The sequence below is a fragment of the Schistocerca americana genome, chromosome 4 (assembly GCF_021461395.2).
Source record: "Schistocerca americana isolate TAMUIC-IGC-003095 chromosome 4, iqSchAmer2.1, whole genome shotgun sequence".
In the NCBI taxonomy this organism is placed as follows: domain Eukaryota; kingdom Metazoa; phylum Arthropoda; class Insecta; order Orthoptera; family Acrididae; genus Schistocerca; species Schistocerca americana.
In genome coordinates, this window is record NC_060122.1 from 805,163,109 (window position 1) to 805,181,230 (window position 18,122).

Genomic DNA, 18,122 nt, shown 5'->3' on the forward strand with positions numbered 1-18,122 from the left:
GCAGCAAATTCGCAATTCACCGAAAGTTAACGTGTTTTGTGCAATCTCACGGTTTAAAGTTTACGGCCCCTTTTTCTTCTGCGAAAAAAACGTTACAGGACTCGTGTATCTGGACATGCTGGAAAATTGGCTCATGCCACAACAGGAGACTGACAGCGCCGACTTCATCTTTCAACAGGATGGTGCTCCACCGCACTTTCATCATGATGTTCGGCATTTCTTAAACAGGAGATTGGAAAACCGATGGATCGGTCGTGGGGAGATCACGATCAGCAATTCATGTCATGGCCTCCACGCTCTCCCGACTTAACCCCATGCGATTTCTTTCTGTGGGGTTATGTGAAAGATTCAGTGTTTAAGCCTCCTCTACCAAGAAACGTGCCAGAACTGCGAGCTCACATCAACGATACTTTCGAACTCATTGATGGGGACATGCTGCGCCGAGTGTGGGAGGAACTTGATTATCGGCTTGATGTCTGCCGAATCACTAAAGGGACACATATCGAACATTTGTAAATGCCTAAAAAAACTTTTTGAGTTTTTGTATGTGTGTGCAAAGCATTGTGAAAATATCTCAAATAATAGTTATTCTAGAGCTGCGAAATCGCTTCAATCATTTGTAATAACCCTGTACTAAAGCATTTTTGATGCTACATCTACGAAAACTGGTTCTCGGTTAGAATTTAAACACGTACGTGTTTCAGTGTTTTTGGAAATTCGATTGTAGAAGATGTTGACATTTACGAACGGGATAGAGATTCCATTAAAGAAAAACAAGAAAAATCTGTACAGTCATACAGCTTACGCGAGCGAAGCAGAGAGCGCTAAGCTTGCTGCTGACTATGAAGATGAGAAGGACAAGGCGAAACGCGGTTTCAGTATATATAGTCTGAAAGTGAATTCCAATGAGAACATTGTACGTATTTTGGTGCAAGGAACACTTCTTCTTGTTGTCTCTAGATCCAATCTCTGCAAAATGGCGGTTTACTGTAGCCGTAGAGCAGTTTCTGTGACTGAACTGGTCTGTTCGGCTAATTGAATTATTAATATTTATTTTTGAAGTGATGAAACCGTTAGACGCAAATGAAGGCGAAGCTTCCAGTAGTGAATGAAAGCGGAGTCTTCGAAATAAATTTACGTACAACTACGTGAAATAAAAGACAGAAAAGAGTCGAAGAGGAATTTGCTAATGTACGCTGATACATTGGTGCTCGGCGTAGAAGTCACTGGCTTGAAGCATGTTATTCGAAGCTAGTATTAATCACTGGACGTAGGATTTCAGGGTAAGCAGACTATAGTCCAATATCCTGGCTTAAGCCACATATTTTCTACTGTGAAGGATTACTTAAACCACACAGAGCAGAAATTTGCTAAAAAATGTAACACTAGCAAACAGTAATAATATATCTCTATCATTTAGCAACAAATTTTCGCACTATGCGTCTCTTTCTTTTAGGGAAAACCTTACTCCAAGACTATACAGTCGATAATACGAGCGCCTTACCTGACATGTACGGCCAGTATGTCACTCATTATGAAGAGATGCTGACTCAGTTTCTCAGGAAGCAAGTGGTAAGTTGTGGCACGCAAAATGGAAACGAAAATTCGTCTCGATGTTCCTAATACCAGCTGATAGTGTGGGTATTGTGCGAGAGAACGAGACTAAAAGTTGTGCGTAGGGTGTGTGTATACAGCACCATCCACTTACGACGCCAGTTTGACGCCAACAGTTTCTGGCTGACGTGAGGGTGGCGCATTCCGGAGGCATTGCTCTCGAAACAGCCGTCGCTTGACGAAAAGGCAATTTCTCCCACCTACTACCCTTAGAGACGGTGGACACCTTGAAACGGTCAGTGTAACCGTGGGACTGGAGCATAGCGCGAAGTCGTAAGCTCTGAAACTGCAAGTAACAAGCAAAGTTAGCGATCTGGTTTACTAAGTGAAAAAAGGGCGTAAAAAGACGCCTAATAAGGGAGAAATACGTCTCGAGATCAAATAATAAAATATTATTGTTTTGCAACAATGGGGAGAGGTATGGCTTGTTGTAGAGGGTTTGGCGATTGTCTCTTGGTTCAGTTCAGAATCTAACAGTCGAGTGCAATACGGATGCCACCTGCATCTTGCTAGAAGATGAATGTGTCCCAGCAGTTACTCAGGACTCGCAAGTTCCAAGGAAGCACGGTGGTACTAAGCTACTAGGTTTAGCTAAAGGGGTTGGACAAACACCGCGAGAAATGCATACAGGAAAAGCGGAAAAACAGCATCTGCCAAGTGATAACGCGGACGAAAGTGTGTGTACAATGGTCGTGACAGACGATCATTGAAGAGGATTTGCCGAAAATTAAGAGTACGAAAGCTGCAAAAATCACTGCAAAACTGGATATCCCACTCGTGAACCCTGTCAGCCCAAAACAACACGAAGGTACCTCATGAAGCAGGTAACTGCAATGCGAGCTGGGATTCTGAAACCACTCATCAATGATGCAAATGCTCGCAACTGGAAAATGTGGTGCCGAAACCATAAAATATGGATTATAGAGCTACGGAAGAAAGTAATTTGGTCGGATGAGTGTTGTTTCACACTGTCTCCAGCTTCTGGTCAACTTAACGTCACAGGACTGAAACAATGCCAGTTCGATGATTATTTGGGGAGCTATATTCTAGCATTTGTAGACTTAGAGAAAGCTTTTGGCAATGTTCAGTGAAATACTGTCTCTAAAATACTGAAAGTGGCAAGGGTCAAATACAGGGACCGAAAGGCTGTTTACAATTTGTACACAAACCAGATGACAGTTATAAGAGTCGAGGGGCATGAAAGGGAAGCACTGGTTGAGAAGGGAGTGAGACAGGTTTGTAGCCTATCACAAATGTTATTCCATCGGTATTTTGAGCAAGCAGTTAAGGGCAACAAAAGAAAAATTTGGAGTAGGAATTAAAATCCATAGCGAAGAAATGAAAAATTTGATGTTTGCTGATGACGCTGTACTTCTGTCAGAGACAGCAAAGGATCTGGAAGAGCAGTTGAGCGGAATGGGCAGTGTCTTGAAAGGAGGATATAAGACGAACATCAAGAAAAGCAAAACGAGGATAATGGAATGTAGTCTAATGGAATGAGGTGATGCTGAGGGAATTAGGTTAGCAAGTGAGACAAAGTACTAGATGAGTTTTGCTGTTTGTGGAGCAAAATGACTGACGATGGTCGAAGTAGGGAGGATATAAAATGTAGACTGGCCATGGCAAGGAAAGCGTTTCTGAAATTCGTTAACATCGAGTATAGATTTAAGTGTCAGGAAGTCTTTTCTGAAAGTATTTGTATGGATTGTAGTCATATATGGAAGTGAAACATGGACGATAAATAGTTCAGACAAGAAGAGAATAGAGGCTTTCGAAATGTGGTGTTACAGAAGACTGCTGAGGATTAGTTCGATATATCACGTAACTAATGAGAAGGTACTGAACAGAATTGGTGAGAAGAGAAATTTGTGGCACAACTCGGCTAGAAGAAGGGATCGGTTGGTAGGGCATGTTCTGACGCACCAAGGGATCACCAGTTTAGTACTGGAGGGCAGCGTGGAGGGTAAAAATCGAAGGACACCAAGAGATGAATACAGTAAGCAGATTCAGAAGGATGTAGGTTGCAGTAGGTACTGGGAGATGAAGCAGCTTGCACAGGATAGAGTAGCATGGAGAACTGCATCAAACCAGTCTCTGGACTGAAGACTATAACAACGATATCGTGATATTTCATGCGCCCCGCGGTTATTGCCAAGGTTTATCCAACCATTTTCGCTTATCTGGTCCATCGTACAATGTGTGCTCCCCAATGGTCAGGCTCTGTTCCAAGACGAAAAGGCCCCCCATGTTCACACAGCTCGCATTGTCCAGTACTGGTCTCTTGAGCGTGAGGATTAATTGTTGCACGTCCCCTCACCACCACAGTCACCACATGTCTATATTATTAACGAGCCTTTGTGTTCTAAGTTGGACAGAAGGCTTTGCGATCGCTATCCGCCTGCGTGATTGTTACCTGAAGGTATCACTGTTTAACAGAAATAATGGTATAAGATATCCATTCAGAGACCACTGGACGTAGTTTTGAACGCAAAGTATTTCATACACCGCTTGAGGCACGGTAATGTATTGTGTTTTTGGAGTTTCCATATTTTTGTTCACCCCTGTATGTGTGTATAATCGTTAGCACATAAAATATTTATAGGCTGTTTCTGCCAATTTTACTTACAGGAGTGGCATGTATTGATGTGAATGTCTTAGGATGAGTGTGTCGTTAACTTTTAATAGTATTATATGCTCTTAGAGTAACAGGAATTGCTTTATATTCACTGATTACAAATGTTTTACTGTGCCTCACAGTAAAGAAGTCATAATAAAATGTCAATAGATAGGTAGCTTCATTGCTTGGATTTAGACGTGAGAGTCTTGAGTCACGAAGATACTGTACTGTAGTTTGTTATAAACAGTAGCGCTAGAACAGCATGACACCGCCAGCACTCTGGCCTAGTAAGACAACGAAGTCTTACGCGACGGCACTTATATGTAAAACATCATAGCAAAATGACGTCACTGTTGGAGCACAGTACGTACTAATGTCTTAAACGGGACCCAACTTCGCCGAACAGCAGAAAAACCGTGGAGCTACTGAAGAATTCCGGTCTGCCAGATGATGTTACGAAAAATCTCAGAGTCCGAGCTCTTGGACCTCCCAGCTTGTACGGACTACCGAAGATCAACAAGGATAATGTTCCCTTGAGAGCTATTGTAAGTGCAATTGGTTCTCCTACTTACAAGCTGGCCAAATACCTAACAAAGTAGAAGACTCCTACAGTCGGCCGGTGTGAACATCATATCAAAAACTCCCAGGTGTTCATTGAGAAAATCAAACAGATCAGAGTTGGTCCAAATGACATTTTAGTCAGCCTGAATGTGGTATCGCTGTTCAGAAGAGTTCCTTTGGAGGACACTTTGAAAATGCCGACGGATCTTTTTCCTCCTGAAACTATGAAGTTGTTCCGGCACGTGACGACGACCACCTACTTCTTGTAAGGTAATATATTTTATGAAATGATGGACTGAATGGCGATGGGCTCTCCGTTGTCTCCATGCTTGCTAACTTTTTACGGAGAATTTTGAGGAACGTGCATTAAATTCGGCTCCCCTCCGTCCATACTTATTTTATCGTTTTGTTGACTATACATTTATGGTCTGGCAGCCGGCCGAAGTGGCCGAGCGGTTAAAGGCGCTACAGTCTGGAACCGCACGACCGCTCCGGTAACACCGACTGTGCTTCTTCCTTTTTGTGGCCCAACATCCAGCAAATTAGGAAGAGTCCTGGGTAGACCGATTTTTCGTCCGCCTAAGAAAATGAAGGAGATAATGCGCCCTGTCAAGTACTGTATCGGCCTCAGGGTCTCTGGAATTTATAATATCCTCTGTGAGTGTGGAAGCAATTATATAGGTCAGACCATTCGTACCGTTTCCGACCGCTGTGCAGAACACCAACGCCATATTAAAAATATGTAACTGGAGAAATTGGCAACTGAGGAGCAGAGCTTCACGAATGAACATACACTCCTGGAAATTGAAATAAGAACACCGTGAATTCATTGTCCCAGGAAGGGGAAACTTTATTGACACATTCCTGGGGTCAGATACATCACATGATCACACTGACAGAACCACAGGCACATAGACACAGGCAACAGAGCATGCACAATGTCGGCACTAGTACAGTGTATATCCACCTTTCGCAGCAATGCAGGCTGCTATTCTCCCATGGAGACGATCGTAGAGATGCTGGATGTAGTCCTGTGGAACGGCTTGCCATGCCATTTCCACCTGGCGCCTCAGTTGGACCAGCGTTCGTGCAGGACGTGCAGACCGCGTGAGACGACGCTTCATCCAGTCCCAAACATGCTCAATGGGGGACAGATCCGGAGATCTTGCTGGCCAGGGTAGTTGACTTACACCTTCTAGAGCACGTTGGGTGGCACGGGATACATGCGGACGTGCATTGTCCTGTTGGAACAGCAAGTTCCCTTGCCGGTCTAGGAATGGTAGAACGATGGGTTCGATGACGGTTTGGATGTACCGTGCACTATACAGTGTCCCCTCGACGATCACCAGTGGTGTACGGCCAGTGTAGGAGATCGCTCCCCACACCATGATGCCGGGTGTTGGCCCTGTGTGCCTCGGTCGTATGCAGTCCTGATTGTGGCGCTCACCTGCACGGCGCCAAACACGCATACGACCATCATTGGCACCAAGGCAGAAGCGACTCTCATCGCTGAAGACGACACGTCTCCATTCGTCCCTCCACTCACGCCTGTCGCGACACCACTGGAGGCGGGCTGCACGATGTTGGGGCGTGAGCGGAAGACGGCCTAACGGTGTGCGGGACTGTAGCCCAGCTTCATGGAGACGGTTGCGAATGGTCCTCGCCGATACCCCAGGAGCAACAGTGTCCCTAATTTGCTGGGAAGTGGCGGTGCGGTCCCCTACGGCACTGCGTAGGATCCTACGGTCTTGGCGTGCATCCGTGCGTCGCTGCGGTCCGGTCCCAGGTCGACGGGCACGTGCACCTTCCGCCGACCACTGGCGACAACATCGATGTACTGTGGAGACCTCACGCCCCACGTGTTGAGCAATTCGGCGGTACGTCCACCCGGCCTCCCGCATGCCCACTATACGCCCTCGCTCAAAGTCCGTCAACTGCACATACGGTTCACGTCCACGCTGTCGCGGCATGCTACCAGTGTTAAAGACTGCGATGGAGCTCCATATGCCACGGCAAACTGGCTGAAACTGACGGCGGCGGTGCACAAATGCTGCGCAGCTAGCGCCACTCGACGGCCAACACCGCGGTTCCTGGTGTGTCCGCTGTGCCGTGCGTGTGATCATTGCTTGTACAGCCCTCTCGCAGTGTCCGGAGCAAGTATGGTGGGTCTGACACACCGGTGTCAATGTGTTCTTTTTTCCATTTCCAGGAGTGTATAATATACCAGAATGAGATTTTCACTCTGCAGCGGAATGTGCGCTGATATTAAACTTCCTGGCAATTTAAAACTGTGTGCCGGACCGAGACTCGAACTCGGGACCTTTGCCTTTCGCGGACAAGTGCTCTGAGTTTGGAAGGTAGGAGACGACGTACTGGCGGAAGTAAAGCTGTGAGGACGGGGTGTGAGTCGTGCTTGGGTAGCTCAGATGGTAGAGCACAAGCCCGAGAAAGGCAAAGGTCCCGAGTTCGAGTCTCGGTCCGTCATACAGTTTTAATCTGCCAGGAAGTTTCTTAACATAAAATATTGTTAGCTGAAACAAAAATTCTGTCTCATGCCTCCACATAGTGGGATTCTGTTATTAAGGAGGCTGTTGAAATAAGAATGAGCGAGAACCGTGATAGCGGATACTACGTGAGCGGTACATGGAAACGAGCGCTCGATGCAGGGAAGCAACAGAGACATTCCTTTCAAGGTTTCCGTTCCAAGGGAAGCGGTGGCGCCATCAGCGCACACATTGACACCGTCTGCGACAGCAGTACGTAATCGTCGGCCAATCACAAGCCGACCAATCAGAAGCCGTCCACGGGCTATAAAAGGCTACCACAGCAACAGTGAAGACAGTCAGTCGCTCCATGTGATGACGATGGAGGCTATCGTCGAAAGCTTGAGATTTTATCGCGAATTGACGCGGCAAAGAAAACCGAGAATGTTTTACATACTCTGGCCTAGTTTATACCACATTTTAAATACATGCGACCGAGCTAAGCTAATTTTGTGTATATTTTAGGGCGATGCTACTATAGCTTCATTGTATTAGGGCATGTTATAAAGCATATATGCCTCGTCATATATTAAGAGCGTGTTCTCACATCCACGAAAGGAACAATTTTTCGTTGTGTCACATTCCTTTCGAAGAACACTGTCCGCAGCTCGTGGTCTCGCGGTCGCGTTCTCGCTTCCCGATCGCGGGGTCCCGTGTTCGATTCCCGAAGGGGTCAGAGATTTTCACCTGCCTCGAGATGACAGGGTGTTTGTGTTGTCCTCATCATTTCATTATCATTCATGAAAGTGGCGAGATTGGACTGAGCAACGGTTGGGAATTTGTACGGGGGCTGATAGCCGCGCAGTTGAGCGCCCCACAATCCAGTCATCATCATCGAAGAACACTGCTTCGCGTGGGGACCACGAAGATAAGATACGGGAAATCAGGGCTCGTACAGAGGCAAACAGACAGCAGTTTTTCCCTCGCTCTATCTGCGAGTGGAACAGGAAACGAAACGACTAATAGTGGTCCACCGTACCCTCCGCCACGCACCGTCCGGTGGCTTGCGCAGTTCGTATATAGGTGTACACGTGGATATCATTTCGTTCATAGAGTACAAATGTGTCACCTGAGGAGCATTATGTCAGAGCTCGTGCAATGAAACCGAGGTAGTTTCACAGGCTGCAGCTCCACTGAACACACTGAGGGCTGAGAGTTTTTGTTTCCATAGAGACGGCATATTTTTACTTTTCACTAAACTGGTAGGAACCATTGAAAAACTAGGCAATAGATGAATAAGTTACGCTCTGTACATTAGAACATCTATAACATCATCTACACCTGAGTCGAAGAAAGTCTTATGCCGTACAAATGGTTCAAATGGCTCTAAGCACTATGGGACTTAACATCTGAAGCCATCAGTCCCCTAGACTTAGAACTAATTAAACCTAACTAACCTGACAGCACACACATCCATGTCTGAGGCAGGATTGGAACCTGCGACCGTAGCAGCAGCGCGGTTCCGGGCTAAAGCGCCTAGAACCGCTCGGCCACAGCGGCCGGCTACGCCGTACACGCGTGAAAATTCTCAGGAGAAGAGAGTAGGATGTTACTAAGACTATAAGCGTTCAGATCAACGAACTGCACGACTAAGTCCTGAACACAACGCGACGGTGGTCGACCTCTGTGTCTGCCAACAGTGCCACTGGATGCTGTATAGAGGGCCATGTGGTCTAGGCAGAGCTCCCCCAACAATTGTCAGCTGTCCGACATAGGCATCACTACTTTCATTCAAGTACTGAGTCCAAAGAGGATGAATCCATGATGGTCCCACCACCAAGAAAAATATGCCTGGCACAACTGGATACGTGAACCTGGCTTAGAACTCTCAGGTATATGCGACCTGAAAATACCTTTTCTGGCACTCGGCATGCATCGCAGAGAAAATTTCTTGGTTACTATGACTTCTTTCCAGATCAACACGAATTTATTAAAGTACGAGGGTTATTCGGAAAGTAAGGAACGTTCAGTCGCGAAATGGAAAATGTAGTGAAAATCTGATGAAGCTTTGCACAGATGCGTTGGCCATTGTGTCTAGTACGCCCGTCGATCGTATCATGTCGCTCTTTTCAGTTCTGAGCTCACAGTGAGAACGTAAAGATGGCTAGAAATTAGCGTCTCCTGCCAAGTACGAGGGCCTGGCGAAAGATTTCGCCTGAAGCTATGCAATCCACATAATATAACTGCCATGCGGCTCGTTCAACACGGCCACACTCTGCAGGGGCAATGAAAATGCTCCTGCAGCGTTTTCTATGGGAAGTGTTCGATCACCCACAATACAGTCCGTAATTGACCACCCCTGAGGTTCATCTCTGCTCAAATAAACCGCTGGCTGTGAAGACAAATTTTGGCACAGACAACGAGCTGCAGTCCAGAGTAGAAAATTGTAGAAAAGCACTGGCGGCTGTCTTCTATAACGAGGAAATTGAAAGGTTGGTGCAACGCTACGACAGATGTCTAAGTCTGACTGACAACTGTGTAGAGAACACCGTTTTCTGGAAACTAGGACGTACTGAAGGTAATAAGCGACGCGCATTTGTGAAGGCAAAAGGTATTGAATTTTGTGTCGATCTATCCTCACATGTAACGAGTGAACAGGTGATCGGTTCCATGCTCCGCGTCTGACCCTTACCGATAGCGCCGCTGTGTTTGCAAGTGGTCGCTTCTCGACAGCGGACGCCCCGCTCTCCGCGTGTATGCGCCACTGTGGGGTCAGCCGGGCACGGGTGCCCTGACGCAGCGGCCTCTGTCCCGGCGGACGTGTAAACAACGGCGATTGCTCGCCGCGCCGGCCAGCTTCCTTTTAAAGCGACCTCGCGGTGTCCACTGGGCGACCCGCGGGTTATCTCCCAGCGCCTCTCCTGCGGCGTTACGTAAAACGTGACACTTCCCGCCGAGCGCTGGTAACGTCAGACCGAAGTGCAAACACAATGGGAAGGATATTCCAACGAAATCGGCGCTGCGTTTAAAAGTACCGTTTTATCCGTACAATTCTGTTCTTGAAGGGAAGGAAGGTATCAAGTGATGGAACAATTGCTTGGACAATGAAAATGAAAAGAAACGGTTTCGGAATTCTGGTGAATTGATTTAAGGAGAGTGTAATGACACAGTGCATTAAAGACATTAACACCCTTTCAGGACATAAATTCGAGGCAGCCTTGCCAGATGCGTCATAGTCATCACAACTGTCATCATGCTTACCGAAATTATTATCATCACGGTCCTTCACCAGCGCACCAGCCAGACAATTACCATCTGCGTTTTATAAAAAAAAATCTTCAAGAGGAATCATTGTTATTATATTTTAATCCTATTATTTTAATCTTTTAGTGTAAAAATGTTGTAGATTTGTGTACAAGGTGTAATTGGCATATGTGCTGATATTTTTATATGTGGTACCTTAATATGTACAAGCGTCAATGTGTTGGTTGTTTTTTCTCTGCGTCAAACTGTCTTCCCATAAAAACATCACAAATATTGCGTCCTCATGTTTCATGTAGGGTCATTACTTTACCACTAAGTGCACTATTTCTGTCACTATAGATTAACCGTTTTATCCCCATTTGTCGACACTTCAACACCTGACCTGCTGCCCAGGCGAAAATAAACATTAATGGCTTCCTCCTGCTACATGTATTAGGACGTACTAACCAAACTAAAAATATACAACTTGTAATAGCTGTAATTATTAGTCTGCAAAAAAAGTAAATACTTATGTACTGTTGTTTAATACGCCATTCTCAGTCACCAGTAGAAACATCTGTACTTACACCCATTCCACGCTGTATATTTTAAAAATATTTGGCAGAAGAAGAGCAATACGTCTGCCTGGAGATCATCTGTGCCCTACCCCATCCCCTTGTGAGGGAGAGGGGGGTAGCTTGGCAAATGAAAAAAGAAAACTATTGCCACAAATATTTCTTACAAAGTACATCATGTATTGCGAATACATAGAAAGAAGGATCCTTTATTGTAGCCGGCCATGGTGGCCGTGCGGTTCTAGGCACTTCAGTCCGGAACCACGTGACTGCTACGGTCGCAGGTTCGAATCCCGCCTCGGGCATGGATGTGTGTAATGTTCTTAGGTTAGTTAGGTTTAAGTAGTTCTAAGCTCTAGGTGACTGATGACCTCAGATGTTGAGTCCCATAGTGCTCAGAGCCATTTGAACCATTTTTTTGAAGATACACATACTGTATAAACACAGACATTGTACCTATCCATAATGTATCCACGCACTGACAAACTGCCTATTGGCTTCTGTCTCGGGTTCTTCGGCCGACGTTCATATAATGATTTTTCTGACGTTTCGCCAGCACGAGTGGCTGGCATTGTCAAAGCTTCACCCTCCATTGCCGGTGGTGAACTGGAGCCGAGCTCGCGGCCGCAGACTGTATGTACCTGGCGCGCCATCGTCCGAGGGCTTCTCTGCGGTCATTTCCGGTGCGGTTCTCCTCTTGCTACCTGCCACGGTCGTTCGCTGCAGTACGGGAAGCCAGGATCCGTTTACCTTAAGGCTTTCCTCTTTCTTGTTCAAACTGTTCGCGTGTTTTTGTATTTCTACAGCTTCTCTGAACAAGCGCGTGTGATAGTGCTTCTCTACAGCCAGAACTTCCGTGTCGGCTAATTTTATTACGTGGTCGGTCTCATTCAGTCCGTGCTCTGCCACGGCCGATTTCTCCACCTGCCCCAACCTGCAATGTCGCCTATGCTCTTTGATCCTGGTGTTGATGGATCGTCCAGTCATTCCGACATAAACTTTTCTGCATGTGCATGGTATACGGTATATTCCCGACATTGCAAGTGGGTCTCTTTTCTCCTTCGCCGATCTAAGACACTCTTTGATCTTCCTTGTCGCTTTGAAAATCGTCTTTACGCCATGTTTGCGCAATATACGGCCGATTCTGTCCGTCACTCTGGGAATGTATGGCAGAAAGGCCGTACCCGACATTTCTTTTTCTGGTTCCTTACTTCGCCGAGTGTTTGGCTCTGTTACACTTCTAATATAATTTGTGGAGTACCCATTGCTCCTCAGGACAGTTTCCAGGTGTTGCATTTCTCGTTTGAGGTGTTGCGGCTCACATATTCGTCCTGCTCTCGTTACGAGCTTACTAATCATGCCTCTTTTCTGGCTCGGGTGGTGGTTTGACAGTTTGTGCAGGTATCGGTCCGTGTGTGTCGGTTTTCGATACACGCTGTGTCCCAGGTTTTCGCCGTCCCTTGTGACCAGCACATCTAGAAATGGCAGTTTCTTGTCCTTTTCTACTTCCATGGTAAATGTTATGTTGGCATGGAGGCTGTTCAAGTGTCTTAGGAAGTCACCGAGCTGTTCTTCACCATGGCTCCACACCACGAAAGTATCATCGACGTACCTGTACCACACCTTAGGTTTGCAAGTCGCCGACTCCAGTGCCTGTGCTTCGAATTGTTCCATGAAGAAGTTGGCCACCACTGGACTGAGAGGACTACCCATGGCGACGCCTTCCAGCTGTTCGTAGAAATCTCCATTCCAAGTGAAATAGCTCGTGGTGAGACATGCATGGAAGAGCTTTCTGATGTCCTGCGGGAAAATGGAACCGATGTGCTCCAGAGCGTCACTGAGTGGCACTTTCGTAAATAACGAAACAACATCAAAGCTGACCAAGATATCATTTGGTGCAAGTTTCAGCTTCTTCAGCTTCTCAATGAAATGTCCTGAGTCCTTAATGTATGTGTCGGTCTTCCCCACGTGTGGCTGGAGCAGAGAGGCCAAGTGTTTTGCCAGTTTATATGTCGGTAATCCAGGAGCGCTAACGATCGGTCTCAGTGGAACGTTGTTCTTATGGGTCTTGGGTAATACATACAGCCGAGGTGGTAGGGTTTCTGTGTTGCGCAGGTTTCTCTGTATGTCCGCCGGCAGAGAAGACGCCTTGATTAATCGATTCGTTTTCCGTGTGATACGCTGCGTCAGATCTGCGCTTAGTTTTCGGTACGTCGTCGGATCTAATAGGTCTCGGATCTTTTGCTCATAACCTTCGGTCTTTATTACGACGGTCGCATTCCCCTTATCAGCAGGCAGTACCAATATACTCTTGTCGGCGTTGAGATTCTTAATGGCTTGTACCTCTTCTTTCTTCAGGTTTCAAGCTGGTGGTTTTGCTCGGCGCAGTATCCTGGCTGTTTCCGTGCGTATTTCCTCTGCCCTTTCACAAGGAAGGGTCCGAATGGCTGCTTCGGTGTTGGCAATGGTATCCTCCATAGGTATAGATCTCGGGATGATAGCGAAATTCCCTCCTTTTTGAAGAACAGACACTTCCTCTTCGGTCAATTGTCGTTCAGTGAGGTTGAGCACTGTGTGTGACATGTCGGGAATCGCCTTGTCGGTCTGCTTCCGGCATCTTTCAAACTTTTTCTTCTGCCGCTCGGTGCAGCGCTCGAGTTCGTTCTGCATGCTCCTGTGAGTGATGCTGTCGGTCTTGTCCCAGTCGTCTCGATGCATTCTGCTACTTAGTTGATAGAAAATGTCCAGAAGTTCCTGATCTATTCTTGCCAAGTCTCTCCGTTTTGTACGTATTCGCTCACGAAGAAAAGCTCGTTCCATTCTGTCGTTGATACGATGTGCTTGGGCGGTGGTGAACAGGCGCTTACATCTCAAGAACTTCGGTGTAGCACATTCAAATCGGCACCGTGACAGAAAGGCGAGAGAGGACATCAGTCGCGCCTTCTTCTTCCGTCATTGGTCAAGGCGTCGGTACAATCTGCAAATCTCGTCCCCGTAGAGGTGTAATACAAAATTGTTAAGGCTTTCGTGGCCACTTGTTGACAAACTGCCTATTGGCTTCTGTCTCGGGTTCTTCGGCCGACGTTCATCTAATGATTTTTCTGACGTTTCCCCAGCACGAGTGGCTGGCATTGTCAAAGCTTCACCGTCCATCGCCGGTGGTGAACAGGAGCCGAGCTCGCGGCCGCAGACTATATGTACCTGGCGCGCCAACGTCCGAGGGCTTCTCTGCGGTCATTTCCGGTGCGGTTCTCCTCTTGCTACCTGCGACGGTCGTTCGCTGCAGTACGGGAAGCCAGGATCCGTTTACCTTAAGGCTTTCCTCTTTCTTGTTCAAACTGTTCGCGTGTTTTTGTATTTCTACAGCTTCTCTGAACCTCAGTGAAATCTCAAAAACGTCGTAGCTTTCTGCAATAATTTCAAACCCTAAAAAATATTCTCTGCTCATTTCAATAATGTCATCTACCTCAAACGTACTTTAAAATCATGCTCCCTTACCAAATATATCATTCAAAGCTCTCATAGTATCACAATGGTTCCGAAAAAATATGAGCATTTCACAAAGTACAGACAAAATACAATTTCGTAAGTGTGAAGTAATCCCACTCTGTAATTGCGTAAACATATGTCACTGATGTAATAAAAAAGTTTATCTCTCAGTTACATGATCAGATAGCTGTGTAATTTGTGTGTTAGAGAAATATGGTACCGATGTGTAAAGTTGTATAAGCAAATACCATATTAGCTAGGGTTCCTTGTGGTTGCCACACACATGGTACACAAAGTAAGTGTGTACCCCCCTGAGGATTAATGTAATTATACCCTCAGGTGTTACAGATTACAGCAATGGAATGAAATGTATCACGGAAAACTTTCTTTGTAATTCAAAAATCTTTAAAAATAAATGTTTTAAGTACAAAATTAATCACTGAAATGCGTGTCCTGTAGAGCTAAATGTGCATCTTGTTGTAAGATAATCTCTGTGGAAGTGTCGTAGTTATTTTCCTCCGAAAGCTAAGTTCTGCAGAAGTCAATGTACTTACCTCATGATAAACAAAAGTGAAATGCTTTGCGTATAGATATCGTAGTTATTACGCTTATTGTTGTGATGAAGAAAGTACTGTACAGTAACGTATTGTTGTGCCACGAAAAAGGCTGTCTCATTGTTGCTATACCACAAAAGTTACTACTAAAACATGTTTTTCTTTCCAGAATAAAACAGAAAACTGTGCAGATATAAAACAGATACACCGCAAAAGCAACATTGTAAATTGTCACTCATTAGTAGCGTCGTGATAAAATCGTGTAGTTGTCACATAAACTAACCACTGTGTCGTCTGGTATCTCACAGAAAGTACATTAAACCCAGAATGTATTTTCAAGTAAACCAAAATGTTGCATTAAAATCTCATTAGCAGTACCAGTATAGGTTCTTAGTATGTAAGCCTGATAGTCGTTACGTAATCGTGCAACTAACAAGCAAGAATGTACAAATACAACACTGTGTCGTCTGTTCACTATAACAATGCATTCGTCATTTCTGTTTAAATAAGTTCTCTTGGTTCTTGATTGGATATTTAACTTCAAACATTGTTGTATGTTAACAGATTCTAAGTCTGACAACGCTTACTCGCAATGTAAAGTGAAAAGTTATATGGCAAAGACAAAGTTAAAAAGCAGATTATCTTTCAATAAACGGTTTTACATGTGAAATGTGGTGTAAACCTTTACTCTTCATAGTACTCAGAGTTTGAACTTGAATGCAATTGTCAGGCGGTATACGTCGGTAAAGAATACTGGAGTTTTTCTCAAGGTTAGCGTCTATGTTATTTTTTTCTGAGCCAGCCGGCGCACGCGGCTGCCTGCTGTGCGAGTCATTGTCTGTCTCTTTGTTGGCGCGCGCCGTTATTGGGATTAGGAGACCTAACTTCTACAAATTCACTCTGACGAGAAGGCCCTGCCCTGTTTGAATCCCGCCAGTTCTGATGCAATTCAGGTCTGTCGTTACAATCACATCGTCTGTCGTCATGTCGGTAGTTCCTGTAATTTCTTTCTTGTCGGTTCAGTGGAGGAGAACTTCTCCCTGAATCGTAACTGCGCGCTGGACCGTTGCGTCTAAAGTTATTCTGTCTCCCGTAATAATAATTATTTTGGTTCCCATATTGTCTGTTTCTCTGATTGTCTCTGTGATAGTCACTACCGCGGAGAGGTGATCTTTCCCTGTAATTATTACTACTCTGCCAACGGTTGTCGTACGGGTGGTGTCTATTTTGGTCACGATTTGCGTCGTGAGAATAGCCTTGTCGTGTCCAGTTATTACTTCTTTCATCGCGGATTTGCGACGGATGTGACCTGTAATTGCTGTGTTCCTGGTTTCGCGTTCCGCGATTGTCAATTTCTAATTCTTGTAAGAGTCCTTGAAATGCTTCAATGTCGTCTTTGCAACGTCCTGCCAAAATAATATGTCGTAAATGTTCAGGCAGTTTGATTAAGCAAATGCGAATGAGTTCTGAGGGGCTGTATGGGTTTGAAAGATACTGATTCTTATGTAACATGTCTTCAAAATATTTGACAAGACTGGAAAATTCACATTGTTCGAAATGTTTCATCATTATGATGCTATGTTTTACGCGGTCTTGTGTGGCTTGAGACCAATATGCTGAGAGGAAGGCATGATAAAATTCTCCTACACTGTGACAATCGTGAATGACCGATCGCATTCTTACAGCTGGTTCATTCTCTAAGTAGCCACACATAAATTCTAATCTGTGTTCTAACGACCAGTTGGGAGGAAAACAATGAGAGAATTGATGGAGCCATGCTTGTGGATGAATGTCGTTGCCTGAATTCTTAAATGTTTTGAATTTACGTGTAGTAATGAACAGCTTATAGTCAAAATCATCATGTCGGCGAGTCGCATATCGGTCATTGTTAGGTCGTGTCGGCCGTTCCATCTCGAAATTCGGTGCACATTGCCAGTTTCTTTCATAACTTCCGAAATGCCCTGTGTTATTATTTTGCGTCTTTTCCGTATTTCTAAGTCCCTCTTCCCGTGTTGGGGCGCGAGTGTCCTCTGAAATACGTAATTCTTGTATTACCTGTGTCAGCTGATCTTGTACTTCCCGGATTTCTCTTTGGTGTTGCGTATTAATTTGATTCTGATTTTGTTTGAATTTCCTAATTTGTTCATACTCTTCTGTGTCAGTGAAGGCTACAGGTGTTGTGTCATTCAGATCATCATCTACCTTTGTAGATAAGTTAGTGAACTGATCTGAAAGTTCGGCTACTTTATCCGATAGTCTACTTATTTCCTCAGTGTGTTTTTCTGAACCAAGTTTCAGAGTATCTACTGTGTCCTTTAAGTTTTCCTGAGTTCTTGCAAGTTGCGTAACCGAATCGGTAGATGCAACTGAGTCAAATTTAGCTTGCAAGGTCTCATGATATTCATGAACAATAGTTTGCAGTTCTTTTATGGCTGCTTCTTGATTCTGTAATGCATTTTCATGCCGCGAAAAAATAGGTTGAAAATGCTCACAAATTTGAGTTTTTACGTCATTACAGACTTTTTGACATTTCGATTCAATGTTATGTAACTCAGTAGTTAAATCTTCACGTGTTTGTTCAAGAGTTTGTTCCAATGAGTCTAACTTTTTAAGATTTTGTTCCACTGTGTCTAACTTTTGCTGTGTTTGTCTCTGATTTTGTTCCATTGTGTCTAACTTTAGAAGATTTTGTCCCATTTGTTTCTGATTTTGTTCAAGCGTTGTGTCTAACTTTTGTAGCTTTTGTCCCATTTGTTGCATTAACTGTAATAACAATGCACTGGTGTCTGAAACATGTTCCTCAGTGCTTTTCGGCAGTGAATTTGCACCGGCAACATTCACCTTTTGACAAGCGGAAAATGTGTCTTGACTCATTTGAGAAAACGGTGAGGACGCAAAACCTGAATCTACAGTATTTGCAAAATTGTGTCCTGTCATTTCGGATTCCTGAGGCGAGCTGTTGCCGACCGATCGATCGATAATGCTT